Genomic DNA, 12,264 nt, shown 5'->3' on the forward strand with positions numbered 1-12,264 from the left:
AAGAAGGGACAATGGGGATATACATTTCTTAGACAGAAAATTGCAAAAGTAGGCATCAATGACAACAGAGTCTTTACAAGAAAGGGGAGAGGAGGGGGCCGGTGGTTTTGACAAAAAAAAAAAAAGAAACAGTTTTAGGGGATAGAAGATGAGAGAAGACATTGACTTAGGTACATACAAAGTTTTGACATATAGATATGCACGCTCCCCAGTGTAGCATAGGAGAATCATAACATAGGAGTGCAGAGTTATACAGAATGGTCAGGGGGAGAAAATAAGAAAAAGAAAAAGAAAAAAAAGGGGGTTGGGTGGGTTGGGAAGGTCAGAGGTAGAGTGGGGAGGGGTAAGAAGGGGTAGGTGACTCCACAGTTAGTAGCAGTAAATGGAGGAGTATGTGAGAATGATAGGGAGTGGTACCAGAGTAACATGGAATATTCATTATGGGTTGAGAAGTAAAGTAAGTGCTCTACCCAGGGGTTCCAAACTTTCTTGAATTTAGGGATGGTATCTAAAATTGTGGCTTCTACTTTGGTGTGAATAATAGCCTGGGTAACTTTATTTTTAACTGCTGCAATGCATAGTGAGGGAGATTTCCAAGATTTAGCTATGACCTGCTTGGCTGCCGTAGTAACTTGTAGGATAAGTTTGAATTGTGAGTTTATGATGCCAGGGGGGCATAGGTTGAGTAGCGCAGTGGCCAGGTTCAGTTGTAGAGTTTTTGCGCTAAGTTTAGATATTATGCCAAAGAAGACTTGGGCGATTGGGCAGTCCCACCATATGTGGAAATGTGTACGCAGGTCTACACAACCTCTAAAGCAAGTGGAGGGGTAATTAGGGGTATACTTTGCAATTCTTGCTGGGACCAGGTACCAACCAGTCAGGACTTTGTAGTTGGTTTCTAGGGCTACAATATTTTGCGATGACGATTTAGTATTGGACCAGATATGGTCCCAGGCAGAAGGGTCTAGTTGCCGGCCAAGGTCCGTTTTCCATTTGCATATGTATGGGGGAGGTGAGGCAGTGGTCGAGGTTGTAAGGAGGGAGTACAAATATGAAATGAGGCCTCGTCTAGGGGGTCTTTGTGACAAGCCTGTTCAAAGGGGGACATGGCGTTCATTTGACTGGTTGCTGTGGTGTATGGAGCGTAGAAATGTTTCAATTGTAGGTATCAAAATATTTCGGAAGCTGGGAGTTCATGGGTTTCGCGTAGTGAGGTAAAGGGTTTAAACTTGTTCCTAAGCATGAAGTGATGGGCCCGGATAAGGTTGACTGAGGTCCAGTGTTTGAATACGTGTGGTGAAGACCAAGCTGGGGGAAAGGCTGGGTTTCGGAGATATGAGAGCAGGGGATTATGTGGCGATTGTAGAAGATAGCGGGATTTCAGTTTATCACAGAGCAGCAAAAAGTGAGAAGTGATGGGGTTTATAACTGAACGGCGGTCAATAGGTCTTAACCATAGAAGGTTAGCAGTAGATAAGGGGTCACACTCTATAGATTCAAGGATAACCCATTGAGGGATTTCGTGGGTAGCATGATATTTTAGTAAATGCGCTGTGTGCCGCTTGGTAGTATTTACTGATATCTGGGAGACCTAGTCTGCCATTAAGTTTGGGGCGATATAGGGTGGAGCGGGGTACACGGGGGGTGGACCTTGCCCCAGACGTAGGAAAAAATGCGGTGCTGTAAGGTAAGAAAATAATGGGCGGGTATTGAGAACTCTGAAGAGGTATAACATTTTGGGGAGGATTGACATCTTCACGACTGTTATTCTGCCTAGCCATGCCAGAGGTAAAGAGGACCATTTGGTCATAAGAGCAGTTAGATGGGCTAACATAGGGGAGTAGTTGGCGGCGTAGAGATCCGAAATATTTAGGGTCAGTTTTATACCCAGGAAGGGAATAGATCTTTGCGACCAGGAGAACGGAAGTATCACTTTCAAATGGGCCAGATCTTTAGGGGGGAGGGAGATATTGAGTGCTAATGACTTATGGGGGTTAATTTGAAGGCCAGAGAGAGAGCTGAACCTATCGAGGAGCCAGAGGAGAGTAGGAGAAGAAGTCAAAGGGGAGGTGAGGAAGAGTAAAATGTCGTCCGCAAATAGACACACTTTGTGTAGGGTGCCTCCTATCTCGAGTCCATGAACATCCGGGTTGGTCCTAATCAGAAGGGCCAGCGGTTCTATGGCCAAGGCAAAGAGTAGAGGGGACAGGGGGCAGCCCTGTCTGGTGCCATGTGAAATTGGGAATTGAGCAGACCAATGTCCAAGATACTTGATTCTGGCTGAGGGTTCGCGATAGAGAGAGAAGATCCAGGTTAAAAAGTGAGGGCCAAAGCCCCATTGACACAGAATATAGTGCAGGTATGGCCACAAGACTGTGTCAAATGCCTTCCAGATGTCTAAGGACAGGAAACAGGTGGGAATATTGTAGTATTTAGCTATGTGTGCTAGGAGAGTTGCGTGTCGGACGTTGTCTCTGGCTTGTCGGGTTGGAATGAAACCCACTTGGTCATTATGAATTAAAGATCCTATACACGAGTTGAAGCACGTGGATAAGATTTTAGCTAGTTATTTGATGTCTATGTTAAGGAGGGAGATTGGCCTATAGTTGGACCATTGTATGTTCTCCGAATTCGGTTTTGAGATCATTGAGATGTTGCCTTCACTGTTTCTGGGTTAAAGGTTTGGCCCGATAGTATGGCATTGAAGGCATTAGTTAGAACACATTTTTTGTAGTATGTGGCGGAAAAGCCATCGGGTCCTGGGCGTTTACGGGGCTTTAAGAGTTTCATAGCATTTAGGGTTTCAGTTGGGGTGATGGGGCACTCTAGTGCTGTCAGTTGGTGTTCCGAGAGTTTTGGGAAGGTGAGAGGGGCCAAGAGGGTGTCAGCCTGGGAAGAGTCAAAGGGTGTGGAAGAAGAATAAAGTTGTGAGAGATGCTTGTAGAAGACTTGTAGGATGCGTTCCTGATTACTAGTTGGGTTGCCAGAGGATGTGCGTAATCAAATGGGTTTGGTGATCTGCTTAAGCCTATGGAGTGAAAGCGCTAAGAAGGTGCCAGGTTTATTGGCTTTTGTATACTATTTATGCCGGGATCTACAGAGAGAGAGCTCAGCCTGGTCCGTGAGGAGAAGATCAAGGGCCAGTCAGGATTGTTCTAGGGCTTCTCGGTTGGTAGGGGAAGGGGTCGCCTGGAAGGCTTGATGAGATTCTTCATAGGTCTGTTCTAGGAGAAGGCATTGCTGTCTCTTTTCTTTATTTAGGAAGGATGTTTTACTAATGCAGAACCCGCGAAGTACAGGTTTGTGTGCTTCCCAAAGAAGGAAAGGGGAGATGTCTGGAGTTTGGTTTAGAGATAGGTAGTTTTTGAGCACGGTTTCAATATCCGAGCAATGTGTCAGGTTTGCTAGGAGGTTCTCATTGATGATCCAGGAGGGATCGGGGGGGATGGGGCCAAAGAGGCAATGAAAGTAAGCACAGCACAGTGATCCGACAGGGGAATTGGGAGGATTTCGGAGGGCAGTAATTGGGGGGAGAGGAGCTAGCAGTCATAAAGATGTGATCTATTCTTGAAAATGTCTTATGTGAGGGTCAATGTGACGGTGGGAATAGAAGGTATATTGGCGTTTTATCGGATTTAGTTCTCTCCAGGTATCTATCATGGAGTAACGTTGTAATATGGCATGGAAGGTTTGTTGGGGGGGGGGGGTTGAGGGGACTTGTCTAGGAAAGGGTATAACGTGCAATTTGAATCTCCACAGACTAACAGTGTGCCACGTTTGTGATGGTCAATGACCGATAGTAGGTGGGAAAGAAACGGTAAGGGACCTTGGCTTGGGGCATAATACATTGCGATGGTGACTTCAAAGTCCAGAAGTTGCCCGGTTAGCAGGAGATAACGCCCTTCAGGGTCTTTAATCTCAGTATGTAGTGTGAAGGGCGTGGTACAGTGGAAGGCAATGAGTACCCCTCTACGTTTGGTAGCGGCGGAGGCTGTGTAGACCTGTGGGTACCAGGGACCAAAGAATTTGGCAGTGGAGGAAGGAGTGTAATGCGTCTTCTGAAGGCAGACTATATGGGCTTTGTATGATGCAAAAGAGCGGAATGCCTTGTTGAGCTTCTGCGGTATGTTAAGGCCCTGAACATTCAGGGTGAGAATATTTAGGGAACCCATGGGGAGAGCGTGTAGCAAACCAAACAGTAAGGTGGTACCAGCTGGAAGGGAATCTGGCAGTCTAGGTAGGAGACTGTTGGGTGGGACAAGGAGTTAGGCAGAGATCTGGAGTTATGTAGGGGGGAGAGGGGGAGGATAGAGTTAGGGAAAGGTATCGGGAGAGGGACATAGGAGGCCATACTAGGCCAAGGAGGTGGTCCCCGGAATCACCCGGAAATTGGGTGGTCTGGGGAGAAGTAATATACCAAAGAGGCTAGTGGTGGGTGCGCAGGTACGCAGGCCGTGGGGAAGACAGCAGATAAGCAGATATGTGGCGATGAGATCCTGGGGAAAAAAAGAACATTGAGATTGGCTCACGGGAGAGTCAGGGGGTCCTAGGCTCGGGTGGCACCGGTCATCCAGGTAGGTCAGTAGAGATGGGAGGATGAAATCTTCCGTGCTGCAGAACCGAGGATCCCGCACATAAATTCAAACATAACCATTTAAAAAATTAGACCAACAGGTAGCATATAAGGCACAACAAGCGCTTAACAATAGAAGAGAGAGAATAAGATGACCTGGGCATCAAGAAAAGGTTTCCTCAGTACAAAAAAAAAAGAGGTCAAAAGGACGGTATGAGCCCTGAGGGCTAACATAAGGATACAGATGCTTAACGTCTGCATCTGGGTGAGGGATGAGAAGAACAGACACCATGGGTGTCAACTACGGTAGCGGCGAAGTTTCACTTTGTTGTGTGTAAGCTGTAGGGTGAAAGATGGTTGGTGAGATTCAGTCCATGGAATCTTTTGGAGATGGAGAAGGTGATGAAAAACGCCCTCGTTTGTGAATGTTGAGTTGACCATTGGTGAGGTGTGGAGGGTGGGATTTCTGTGGTGAGCAGGATGCTGATCGCCGTCTGGAACTTTCTGATGGTGTTGCTTGAGGGTGTAGCTGGAGGTTCCGCAGGGTGTCCAGTAATTCATCAGGGTTCTTGAAGATGTAGTCTCGGGCCTGGTAACAGAAATGCACTGCGAAAGGAAAGCTCCATTTACAGTATATGGTATGCCATGCTGTTGGAGCACTTGTAGATACGGTTTCATGGCCCTTCGTTTGGCGATGGTAGTGGGACAGAGGTCTTGGAACAGCTGGTAGGTGTGACCCTGGAATGTGAGGGATTCTGCATTACGGGCTGCTTGTAGGAGTTGCTCTTTAGTGCGAAAGAAGTGGAGCTTGGCTATGATATCGTGTGGTGGCCGTCGGTGTGTCTTGGAGCTAGTGCCCTATGAACCCTATCCATTTCTAGGCATTCTATCAGAATAGCAGGGGTGAGCTCTTGAAGTAACACTATGACAGTTGATTGGACATCAATGACCGACTCGGAAAGGCCACGGATTTGCACATTTGAGCACCTAGCCCAATTCTGAAAGTCCTCTAGGCACGTTTGCAGTGTCACGTTTTCGTCACGCAAAAGGTCAAGGTCATATGCACGTGTCTGAAATGAGACGTCAAGGTCATCCACTCTGTTCCAGGTCAGCAGTGCGTTGCTCTAGTTTGCGGATTTCTCTGGACAGCTTGTCTGTAATGCGGTCTAAGGTCTGCTTCAGGGCTTTGTGCAGTAGTAGTAAGGTCAGGGGTTGAAGCATGCATGGGGGTCTCTGGATCAACATCAGACTCACCTCAGATGTGCAGGGATGGCTTGGCTGCTTGTCTGCAGGGCTGCATATTTCTGTGATGCTTGCCAGGAGAGGGAGTGGTCGTGCTAGGGCCTCCTTTATGGGCTTGCTGGGCGGTGGAGCTTGGTGCCGGGACACTCCCCTGACCATACTGGCATGTGGCAGGGGGTTGCTATGGCAAACGGAGCCGTTTATATATGACGGCGCGGGCCGGGATCGGAGGTCGGGCGGCTGTCTTCCCTGCGGTGTGGCTGAGTCTCAGGGAGACATGTCTGTCCCGCCGGCCGCGTATGCGCACCATCCACCAAAACTTTATTATATTTTATCTGAGGAAATGTCTACCCACAGTCACCTGATCTTAGCACAGAGGTGGTTCTCATATTGGAGCAAGTATTTACAACCATTTGGGGTGGAACCAATGGGAAAAATAGGCAGCCATTGAGGTGCCAGAATATCTATGTAGCTTTCAGATGACATTCATTGGCTTAATAATATCATCTCTTTTGGAAAAAAGGGCACTATGGGGATGTAAGTTTCAGATTCAGAATAGTTTATTTTAAAATTTTAAAATGGTTAGTCTCGGTAACCTGTGGTAGCCATCTGATTCTGACATTACTTTTTTATACACTGCTCAAAAAAATTAAAGGAACACTTTGAAAACACATCAGATCTCAATGGGGAAAAATATCATGCTGGATATCTATACTGATATGGACTGGGTAATGTGTTAGGAACGTAAGGATGCCTCATTGTTTGATGGAAATGAAAATTATCAACCTACAAAACCTACAAATGACTGAATTCAAGACACCCTGAAAATCAAAGTAAAAAAAATTATGCAGCAGGCTAGTCCATTTCATATTTCATTGCAGCAACTCAAAATGGTACTCAGTAGTTTGTATGGCCCCCATGTGCTTGTATTCATGCCTGACAACATCAGTACATGCTCCTAATGAGACAACGGATGGTGTCCTGGGGTATTTCCTCCCAGATCTGAGCAAGGGCATCACTGAGCTCCTGGACAGTCTGAGGTGCAACCTAGAGGCGTTGGATTGACCAAAACATGATATCCCAGAGGTGTTCTATTGGATTTAGGTCATCTGAGTGTGGGGGCCATTCAATGTTATCAATTTCTTCATCTTCCAGGAACTGCCTGCATACTCTCGCCACATGAGGTCTGGCATTGTCATGCACCAGGAGGAACCCAGGACCCACTGCACAAGCGTAGGGTCTGACAATGGGTCCAAGAATTTCGTTCTGATACCTAATGTCAGTCAGGGTGCCACTGTCTAGCCTGTAGAGGTCTGTGTGTCCCTCCATGGATATGCCTCCCCAGAGCATCACTGACACACAACACCAAAATGGTCATGCTGAACAATGTTACAGGCAGCATAACATTCTCAATAGCTTCTCCAGACCCTTTCACATCTGTCATATGTACTCAGGGTGAACCCGAGTCTCATCTGTGAAAAGCACAGGGCGCCAGTGTCGGACCTGCCAATTCTGGTGTTCAGTGGCAAATGCCAATCAAGCTGGGCAGTGAGCACAGGGTCCACTAGAGGATGTTGGGTTCCTCAGGCCACCCTCATGAAGGCTGTTATTGATTGCTTGTTCAGAGACATTCACACCAGTGGCCTGCTGGAGGTCATTTTGTATGGCTCATTCTTTTCCTCCTTGCACAAAGGAGCAGATACTGGTCCTGCTGATGGGTTATGGACCTTCTACGGCCCTGTCCAGCTCTGCCAGAGTAACTGCCTGTCTCCTGGAATCTCCCCATGCTCTTGAGACATGCCCTGGGAGACACAGCAAACTTTCTGGTAATGGCACGTATTGATGGACTGTCCGTGTAACCTCTGCAGCGTTCAGGTATTGCCTCATGCTACCAGTAGTGACACTGACTCTAGCCAATGCAAAACTTGTGAAAAACAGTCAGAAAAGATGAGTAGGAAAAAAAATGTCAGTGGCCTCCACCTGTAAAACCATTCCTGTTTTGGGGTTGTCTCATTGTTGCCCATCCACTGCACCTGTTGTTAATTTCATTAACACCAAAGCAGCTGAAACTGATAAACATCCCCCTCTGCTACTTGACTGACCAGATCAATATCCCAGGAGTTTAATTAACTTGATGCTATACTCTGATTAAAAAGTGTTCTGTTCATTTTTTTGAGCAGTGTAGTTATCAAGCTGCAGGAAGCTGCAGGAGAAATTCTGTGTTCTTGTCACAGCATGAAATAACATTTTGTAAATAAGTAATTTTTCTCCTTCACTGATGTGCGCTGATGAGGCTGCACTGATAGGCGGCACTGCTGATAGATGGCACTGATAGGTGGCACTGATGAGGAGGCACTGATGTGGAGGCACTGACAGGCATCACTGATGGACACTGAAAGGCATCACTGATGGGCACTGACTGGAATCACTGATGGGCACTGATAAGTAGCACTGATGGGCACCGATATGTGGCTCTGATGGGCACTGATAGGTGGCACTGATTGGCACTTATAGGTGGCACTGATGGGCGACACTGATAGACTGCACTGATGAGGAAACACTAATAGGCAGCACTGATGGGCATTGACGAGCATCGCTGATGGGCATTTATAATCAGCACTTATGGGCACTGAAAGGCAGCATTGATGGACACTGAGAGGCATCACTGATGGGCACTGAAGAGCAATGGTGGGTCTACACTGATATTCAGGGCACTGACTGACGTGAGGAGAGGACTGCCAATAACCGGCATTTCCTGTTTACATTCGTTCAGCTGTGATGTCATCGGCTCTTTACTGCAAATGGTAATCCACTGTGTACCGCGATCGGTGATCCACACAGCGCACCACTGATCACCGCACTGCACACCCCGGGGTGCTTATGTGCAGCTAGAGTGGAGAGAATGGCATATAATGTCCTCCCAGAACAAGAGAGCTCCTGCCTGTAAATCATTTCCCAATATGGCAGATGGAAGGTGGCATGAAGGGAGAGAACACTGGCTTCATGTTTAGTCATAAAACTCAACTTTACTGCCAATATCTCTTGTTTCTCTGTGATATTTTGCTGCAGAGTCATGTTTCAGGTCATTAAAGGGACATTTCCAAATCAGCTTTAGTAGGTATGTATTATACAACTGCTGGATGTCCCATCTTAGTGCTGCCATCTGATCTCACTCTTATAGTCTCTGCCAATATTGCCAGGGGAGACCTGTGAACAGCTAGGAAGGGTGAGCATGGAGGAGAGAAAGTGAAACTCACTGTATTCAGCCCTCTCTCCTTCGGGGCTGCTGGGTTCTTCTTCCATTAGGTCCTGGAGCACAGTGGATGCCATCTTGGCTGTACTGCTTGATCACAGGGTGTCTGAGAAAAACATATAAATGCATCCTTTGCCTGGTTTAGAAGATGCAAAGAAAAACCCTTCTAAACACATCATTTGCCCAGTTTAGAAGGTTGCTAGGGCAGCGGGGAAGCTCTCCAGTGATCAAAAATACTGGACCAGTTCTACCTGTGTTTTGCTGAGGTACACTTGATAAAGTTCACTGCGCTAGTGAGAGCTTCTTGAAAACACAGCTTTACCCTCTCATGCAATGTTTGTGAATTGAAAAATATGCAAGATCGTCAGCAGAACTAAGGAACAGCCCAGCCCCGTTTCTAAAAGTGCACTTGCAGCTGCCATATTGTCAGCATGTGCTATAACTCTTAGTGAGAGTTGATAATTCTGTAAAGAAACCTTTTTTTTGTTTGCTTGTTTTTTTAAAAATTTGGGCATCAGTACATATTTGCATGACAGTACCCAGCTTGCTATGTATTTTGCTTATTAGTCCACAACTGTCCAGAACTCTAAAACAAGATTTACGCCCCATGAGCTTTAATGGGGTTTTCAAACTTCAAGCAAGATTTTGGAAACTGTTTTCAAACTAATCCCAAGCATATTTTTCTTTACATACAAAACATTTCCCAGCCTTAAAAATATAGTTATATTGAGAGAACATTATCTTATCATTGTAGATATTTTTTTTGTTTGAACGGTAGTAAATGTACTGTTACTGGCCTGCATGCTAAACACCATTGTAACATGAAAATAGCCATTAGCAAGCATTAATTTTAAAGCAAGTTAAACATTTTAGTATTTTTAGCTTTTAACAGTGATTGGCATTTTTGGATGTAGAATATGTTTAATGTTACAATTGTTATTTATGTTTACTGCTGAATTGTACTGCTCTGTCTATGGCCAGACTAAGCGTCCATAACACAAAGATTTCTATATATTGTATTATTATACTTATTGTAGCATTCTACTGAGTGGTATCTTTTATCATTCCTCCTTTCAGGGATCATAGTTAAAAGAGAAAATCCTTGTGGTATGGAACATATCCACCTCATATATGGCTAATGATATATAGCAAACTTGACAGTATCCCTATTAGATGTACAGCGCCATTTGGCAGTTACATGTTCTCACAGCTCCTTATCTGGACAATCAAGGATGTAGCATAAAATGTAGTGCTATAAGGGTCTGAAATAAACACTTGGTTATAATTGCTATATTCAGCTAAAATCCATCTCGTTTTCTCAAGCTGTTTGTGATAATGTCCAATGATTGTGCTAGAGCCTGAGGAACATATTCATTTTTCACTGAAATTGCACCAAAAGCAGAGGGACTTGTTTAATCCTGATAGCTCATTGATAGCATTACCTAGTAATCACTTCATCAAAAGAGGCTGATTACCCAGAAGAAACACTGGACAGCCCCACAACACACTGATAAAGATAAAGCTATCGATTATTGTGCTACAGGCTATCAATTTATTATCCTGCAACACATTCTGGAAATGTTACTATCAATAGAGTATGCCACATCTTCATCATAGACACCAATGTTAGAGGTATATGTGTGCATGCTCTTTCATTACTGTGTGATTCACACATTTTCATTTCGTAATATTTTAGTAAATAGTATAAATAATTCATAAACTGGTTTGATATCAGAATTGTCCTTGCCTCCGCTTTTGTTCAGGTTAAACACCATTATGAACAAGCTGATTTTGTAAATGAAAACTCCATGTTTAAATCTTTTTCTTACCATAATTTTTTCCTAAAGTTTATGATTATGGTAATTTTTAAAAATATCAGCTTGACTGTTTTTGTTTGGCATAGGCACCACAAGGTTTCTGGTATTACTTTTGTTAGCCAATAAAATCCTTTGTGGTTGCATTTTATTTCTAAGAGTTGGACACCACAGTTTCAGTGGTAACATCCATCTCAGTACCCAGATCTCATACAAGCAATTTCCCAGGCCAAAGTTCGTAGAGCTAATAACAGTTGGAGCTTAGTCTGGAAGAAAAGATTACCTAAAAGTACCTAATTAGGAAGACAAGACCTAAGTTACAAAGTAAAGTATCACAGGGGTACACAGAATAGGTTTTTTCTTGAAAACAAACATATTCATATGCAACCTCTGATGTCTGCTGTTAGGCAGGATTTTGACTTTAAAAAATTCAAAATGGTTGATAGGTTTACAATGCATTGTTTTAGTGTCAGTTAAGAGACTCCAGAGAATTAGAATAATTGCACTCTGATTTAAAGGGGGCTTTTGATTTATTTAGTCCCTTCTCACCATGACCTGTGTGGTTATACTGTCCAGTCAAGTCCCAAGCCTTATTCCCTGGTTTCCATACACAGCACTAATGATGGCCAAAAGTCCTGCAAAGCTGTGTACATTTTGTAGTAAATGGTTCTTTAATATTAGGGCTATATTTGCACCACCTGTGCAACAAGTCCATCCATGAAATTTCCTTGCTACTAAATATTCCCCAGTTAACTGTTAGTGGAAATATAACAAAGTGGAAGCAACTGGGAACAACAGCAACTCAGCCAAAACGTAGTAGGCCATGTAAAATGAGTGGGGTCACAGCATGTTGATAGTGCATAGAAGTCGCTAACTGTCTGCAAAGTCAATAGCTAAAGACCTCCAAACTTCATGTGGCCTTTGGATTAGGACAACAACAGTACGTATAGAGCTCCATGGAATGGGTTTCCATGGCTGAGCAGCTGAATCCAAGCCTTACATCACCAAGTGCAATGCAAAGTGTTGCATGCAGTGGTGTAAAGCACGCCACCACTGAACTCTAGAGCAGTGGAGACAGGTTCTCTGGAGTGACAAATCATGCTTCTCTGTCTGGTAATCCCATGGACTTGTCTGGGTTTGATGGTTGCCAGGAAAATGGTACTTGCCTGACTGCATTGTGCCAAGGGTAAAGTTTGATGGAGTCTAGAGCAGTGGAGACAGGTTCTCTGGAGTGACAAATCATGCTTCTCTGTCTGGTAATCTGATGGACGTGTCTGGGTTTGGTGGTTGCCAGGAAAACGGTACTTTCCTGACTTGCCAAGGTTAAAGTTTGATGGAGGGGGACTTATTTTGTGGGGAGGTTTTTCAGGGGTTGGGCTTGG

At 44.8% G+C, this 12,264-nt stretch overlaps 1 protein-coding gene across 2 annotated transcripts in view; it reads left to right on the plus strand.

Annotated features, from left to right (window-relative positions):
* Window positions 1-12,264, plus strand: part of POU6F2 (POU class 6 homeobox 2) — a 584,773-nt gene that overhangs the window by 338,444 nt on the left and 234,065 nt on the right. The gene's annotated exons all lie outside the window — the stretch shown is intronic.

The sequence above is a fragment of the Staurois parvus genome, unplaced genomic scaffold (assembly GCF_062004578.1).
Source record: "Staurois parvus isolate SC_StPar_1 unplaced genomic scaffold, SC_StPar_1.0 ptg000020l, whole genome shotgun sequence".
NCBI lineage: Eukaryota > Metazoa > Chordata > Amphibia > Anura > Ranidae > Staurois > Staurois parvus.